At 42.6% G+C, this 6,405-nt stretch overlaps 1 pseudogene; it reads left to right on the top strand.

Moving 5' to 3' along the window:
- Positions 1-817: 817 nt before the first annotated feature.
- LOC129852794 (fatty acid binding protein 1-B.1-like) lies at positions 818-3,510 on the top strand (annotated as a pseudogene).
- The last annotated feature ends 2,895 nt before the right edge of the window (positions 3,511-6,405 follow it).

Here is a 6,405-nt window from a genome sequence, read left to right on the forward strand (position 1 = left end):
TGCACCTGGGACAGAGTAGGAGGCAGTTCACTATGGGCACGCGATTCATCCAAAGTGAAAATGCTGCCCCCTATCCCAAACAGGATATATCTTATGCTACACCAACATAAGTAACATACATTTTTCTAAAGTAATCCAATCTGTTATTAGTTGGACTTTTTGCATCTGTTACTGAGATGGCTGTTCCAGTTATTATTGAGACTAGCTAAATCAAATAGAAGTATTTCCTGCCAGTAATTGTCAGTGCAGGTTGGGGGTGATTAACGTTCTCTGGTTTTCAAGTTGAATTGTATGTTCCCTCTATGTAAAATTAAAAGTTGAGTGAACATTATGTTGGTGCAGCTATATGCCAAACATTTTTGAAAACTCACAATCATATTGCAGTCCGCTGCCTTACAATTGTACATTGATTCAACTTTTTTATAGCGCAGGTAGACAAAATACACCTCTCAACTCAATCACCTCAAAGTGCAATGTAGCCTAGTTTAATTTCAATACAGGTGTATAGCGAGATAAAGTCAAGTTGAATTTGAAATGTGTTGATTGATCCATATACTTGTATTACAATGACGAGACTGCTTGTCATTTTTCTAAGGAGTCGAGGAGGCCTTGCTTATCAAAACAGATCAATGATCACTCACACAAAGTAGAAGTAGAAGAAGAGAGGATGAGAAGGGGAGCACAATAAAGTTGACCATTGCTATGTAGATTAGTTGCCCTTGGCTGGGAAGCTGATCCTAGATCTGTGCCTACAGGCAAGTAGCAGGGAAGATATGAGGGGGAGGGGTTCTCAATTGTAGACACCTTTAGTTAGTTAATGAGTGCAGGGCTGGATAGATGAGGGTATAAAGACAAGCAGGGAGCTGTGGCTGTCTCTACCGTCACTGCCTTATAGTCACCATGTCTTTCTCAGGGATATACCAGATGGAGACACATGAGAACTTTGAGTCTTTCATGGAGGCTGTTGGTAAGTTTTGCTGTTGGGTTGTACGTTTGATTAGACTTTGGGTGTTAATTTCAGAAGTCGTAGTCCTTTCAGTAATGATGTTCATTGGTGATTGCGAATGCAATGGTTACTTCTGAGGCGCAAACCCAGGTAGCACACTAGTTTCCTTGGATGTTCTGAGAATGGAAGTGAGATGTAGGAATGTTTTTTAATTAGATTTATTTATAGGTTCCAGGGAGGTTCTGAGCATCTTACTATGTTCTCCTGGGAGGTGTTAGTTCTTTTAAAAACAAATTATAGGTTATTTTCTGTGTTTTTATAACTTTCACTGAATGTTTAATTTAAGACTAAAAAACACTGTTTGGGTTAACTATTTTGAGCTTCCAGCACAGATGGGTTTGAAAATGATTTGTTTAGGCTTTAATTATTTATTGTATCAGTGAGATTAAACCTATGCTCTTCTGTCCTCTATCCATTGAATTAATTCACTGTGCTTCCAGGATGGAGTTGTCATGCATTAGTTTTGTAACTCATTGAAAGTGGATAAAAGTAGTCTATTCAAACACTATTTCAACAGGAACGAGCACTCATTAAGATCAGGTGTGGCCAACTACTGTGGTCAACACACTTAACAGATGGTGATTGTTGAAGCTGAAAACGGAATGTGTGTTTCAGTAATTTTTTGCTTTCATAATGCAAGTTTTTAGTGTTCTGAGATTATGACTTGAACTGGAACTGAGAACCTAAAGAACATTATTAAGCTGAAGTACTGAAATTCCCACAGGAGAACATTTAGTCAGCTGAACAACTTGAGAACATTCCCAATGTAAAATTCCTAATGTTCCTATTACTTTACCTTCAATTAAATGTTTGAACTTTCAGGGAATATTCTGATCAAATAATGAAATGCCAAGAAAATAACATTTTGTTGAATTCCTTAATGAGAATGTTCCAAAGCCAAGCAACTGTCCTGCACCATTGCCAGAATGTGGTATGCGAAATAACCAAGCCCTAAAATGTATGGTCCTCAGAACGTTATGTGCTAGCTGGGAATGCATTCAATGTTTGCATTCAGTTCATTGTTGCCATATTAGAGTGCCTCAGAGCTTTACTTCAGTGTTCATGTCCCACTACATTAAATTTCTGTAATACTAAAAAGCTCAGTGTATATGACTCTCTCGCTGCCGCAAACATGTAGGTCTCCCTGATGAGCTTATCCAGGAGGGCAAAGACATTAAGAGCATCACTGAGATTGAGCAGACTGGAGACCACTTCAAGATGACTGTCACCACGGGGACAAGGGTCCTCACCAACTCCTTCACCATTGGCCAGGAGACGGAGCTCGAGTCGCCGACCGGGGAGAAAGTCACTGTGGGTGGCGCATGTCACAACCCAACCATGAGTTTCATACATGTAGCCTGGATTTATCCATCTCTCTACATATACAGCCAGTATCTAACTAAACTATAAGTTGAGCTGATGTGGGTTCACTATGGTTATTTCAGGTCCCAGTGATGTTGTGGGAGGACTGACATTCTTTGTCAGAGAATCTCCTCTGCTCTCCAGGGACTGGGCTCAGTTGCAAAATTATAGCAGTTTACATCTCATAACCAACTGTCTCTTTTTTCTTCTCCATATATGGCCATCCAACTTGGGCCTGTTAAATTGGTGCTAGTTGACTGTAGTTGGTGACCACTGCTTTCAGATCTAACCATTGACCTCTCCTGTGTTTCAGTCTGTGGTGATGAGGGAAGGTAACAAGCTGACGTCCTTAATTAATGGGATCGAATACGTCACAGAACTTATAGACACAAACATCCTCGTCAATGTGAGTCCGGGGCATATGGCTGGGGGTTCACGAAGGGACACTATTTCAGGGTTCATTTATACCATTAACAAAATGGGTAGTCTTTAACAGTGTCGTGAATGCAATTCAATAGTTTCTGCAATGTTCTAATTACATGCTCACCCCACCGCTCGCGGTGCAAAATAAATGTACACCCACACTGCTCGTGCACCTCAGCAAGCGTCTGCGTGGCCAGGTGCTAAAATAGAAATTGGTTTTATTTGTGATGCTCAGCGTGCTGCAAGTCTGGCCTCTCCCATCTCAATGGTTTCTAGGAGCATATACCCACGTGTGTGATTGAAAGATTGACTTTGAGGTCCACACTGGTCAGTTGTGGTAAAGTTGGTTGTCAACCGCCATATAAAGGAGGCGAGATGACGATAAACAAATTTGGTTTTCTGTGGATTAATTGTCAGAGTAGACCTTGTGCATTTCAGGTAAAATAACAACCCAATGTTTTGTGTACCAGGACAAATTAGCGAAATGCTTTATGCCCCCAAATGAATGTAACTGTTTGATATTTCAACCTGCGTGTCCTGATCACTTGTGTGGGTGAACAAAATCAATGTGCGAATGAGTGTTTGGTCAGCATGGATTTATTGAGTAATGATGCTTTCTCTTTTCAGACCATGACTCTGGCTGGCATCTCATACAAGAGGACCAGCAAACGAATATGAAGATCTACTGCACTCTTTGGATTAATAAAATGTGAATTGCATGGAATGGTCTGGTCTCAACATTTCATATCAATGGGTAGAACTTCAGGGAAAATTGAGGTTTGTAATAATGAGGCAAGGTTTGACATGGATGAGTGACGACCTCAGTGGGATTCAGAAAGGTGTAGTTCCATAAACAGTACACAATGGCCAAGATGGATTTTCTACATTTGCAATAAAGCAGTCACATTAAAATGTGAACCCAGCATTGTAGAAATGAAGGCTTTGGTTGTTCCATGTAGTGTTGCAATATGGGTCAGAATCCTACCACCATTGGGTGCGTCAGTTTTAAAAGCAGATTCCTCAATTTCCAGTTACTTTGAAAATCAAGTGTCAGGCATTCTAGTGGCTGTACTTTTGGACATTGCTTTCACTAGTTCCACCCCAGTTTAGCTGACAAAGGGCTAAAGGTGTACCAGCTACACTGTGGTTGGAAAAGCTAAGGACCCTGGGACTAAACACATCCCTCTGCAACTGGATCCTGCACTTCCTGACTGGCTGACCACTGGTGGTAAGGTTAGGCAACAACACATCTGCCACACTGATCTGAGGGGCCCCACACTGGGCTTGATAGTAAGCATTTCACGGGAAGGTCTACACAAGTATTTGGCGCTTGTGACAAAGTTTGTTTTGACGTGTCATGGACGTAGGAATTGATGGGTTGCTTTGTCTGACATATTTGTATAATAATGTGAGGTCACTACTGCTGGCTGTTGGTTTCTTGACACCTGCCGCCATAGGTTCGTTCATGCTTATTGGCTAGTCCTTCAGGGCTCGTGTGTGTAGAAAATATTACTCATTCTACTTAAACATCCTTTACTTCAACTGTCTTCAGAACCTAGGTGGGGTCATAAAGATGCATTTTAATCTTGCAATTCATCCTGTGTGGGTCATGTCTTACCGCAAGGTCTTTGTGTGGGTGCTCTGCAGGATGGCGTAGGCCTTACACATCATGCAGTGTCAAACCTATCTTCCCTGCCTGCACTGGGGCACCCCTGCCTTCATTGTTACCATCCCCAGAGCAGTGTTAGAATGGTATAGTTTACTGTCAAAGTAATACTGAGCCATTTATACTGCACAAATGTAAATGCATTGTGTCTAGTCTTTTCATGTGCTGAAAAAAAGGATCCCAGAAATGTTCTCAAATTGCACATTTGTATACATCCTTGTTAGTGAGCATTTCCCATTTTAATAAGATAATCCATTCACCTGACACGTGTGGCATATCAGGACAATAAAAGGCAACTAAAATGTGCAGTTTTGTCACAATGCCACATATCTCAAGTTGAGGGAGTGTGCAATTAGCATGCTGACTGCAGGACTGTCCACCAGAGCTGTTGCCAGAGAATGAAATGCTCATTTCTCTACCATAAGTCGCATCCAACGTCATTTTAGAGAATTTGTCAGTACGTCCAACTGGCCTCAAAACCGCAGACCACGTGTAACCACACCAGCCTAGGACCTCGACATCCGGCTTCTTCACCTGCAGGATGGTCTGAGACCAACCACCTGGACAGCTGATTAAACAGTATTTATGTCTGTAATAAAGCCCTTTGGTGGGGATTGACTCATTCTGATTGGCTGGGCCTGGATCCCGAGTGGGTGGGCCTATGCCCTACCAGGCAGAGAAAGCAAAAGCGGTTTGACGCTTCAGTGTCTTGCCGTTCAACTTCGCACCCCTGGGCCAGACTACACTCAATCATAGGACCTACTGAAGAGATGAGTCTAAAGTAAAGACTTAAAGGTCGAGGCCGAGTCTGCGTCTCTCACATGGATATGCAGACAGTTCCATAACAATGGAGGTCTATTGGAGAACGCCCTGCCTCCAGCTGTTTGCTTAGAAATTCTAGGGACAATAAGGAGACCTGCGTCTTGCGATCATAGCGCACGTGTAGGTACGGCAGGACCAAATCGGAGAGATAGGTAGGAGCAAGCCTATGTATTGCTTTGTAGGTTAGCAGTAAAACCTTGATATCAGCCCTAGCCTTAACAGGAAGCCAGTATAGAGAGGCCCCCCTTCACATTAGAGTCATCAGACAAAGTTCTGTTGACTGTTGACATCTAGTGGAAGCCGTAGGAAGTGAAAACTCATCCATATCTCGCTGTAATTTCATTGAGAGCTTGGTTGAAAATCTGCCACCTCAGAAAAAAATTCTAACAGGAAGTGGAACTTCTCAGGTTTTTGCCTGCCATAGGAGTTCTGTAATACTCACAGACATAATTCAAACCGTTTTAGAAACTTCAGAGTATTTTCTATCCAATATGAATAATAATATGCATATATTAGCAACTGGGACTGAGGAGCAGGCCGTTTAATATGGGCACCTCTGTGCACCTTTCATCCAAGCTACTCAATACTGCCCCTGCAGCCATAAGAAGTTTTAAGTATGCTCCCTCTAATTCTCTCTCCCTCCCCTCCCGGAGGACCTGAGCCCTAGGACCATGTCTCAGGACTACCTCGCCTGATGACTCCCGACTGTCCCCAGTCCACCTGGTCGTACTGCAGCTCCAGTTTCAACTGTTCTGCCTGCGGCTATGGAACCCTGACCTGTTCACCGGACATGCCACCTTGTCCCGCACCTGCTGTTTTCGACTCTCTCATTTGATTGATTTGAGTGCTCAGGGTCCCATCTAGCTAAGAATTTAACTCCAATATTTGACATACATGAAATGTCAAAGAGTGAAATTCTGAGCTAGTTCCCTTCCAGTGATGTTGCCTATATACTGAAGAAGGAGGTCAGTAAATGGGTGGGTGAAATAAGTGGGCTGTACAAGGAACTACAAATATGTAACTTTTAGGAACTACAAATCCTATCAACCAATTTCTCAAGTGACCCCCATGGAACCCTAGCATCACTTGCAGCTCATTGGTGGACTCGATAAGGAAGGCTGTGGTC

The sequence above is a fragment of the Salvelinus fontinalis genome, chromosome 4 (genome assembly GCF_029448725.1).
Source record: "Salvelinus fontinalis isolate EN_2023a chromosome 4, ASM2944872v1, whole genome shotgun sequence".
Classification (NCBI taxonomy): domain Eukaryota; kingdom Metazoa; phylum Chordata; class Actinopteri; order Salmoniformes; family Salmonidae; genus Salvelinus; species Salvelinus fontinalis.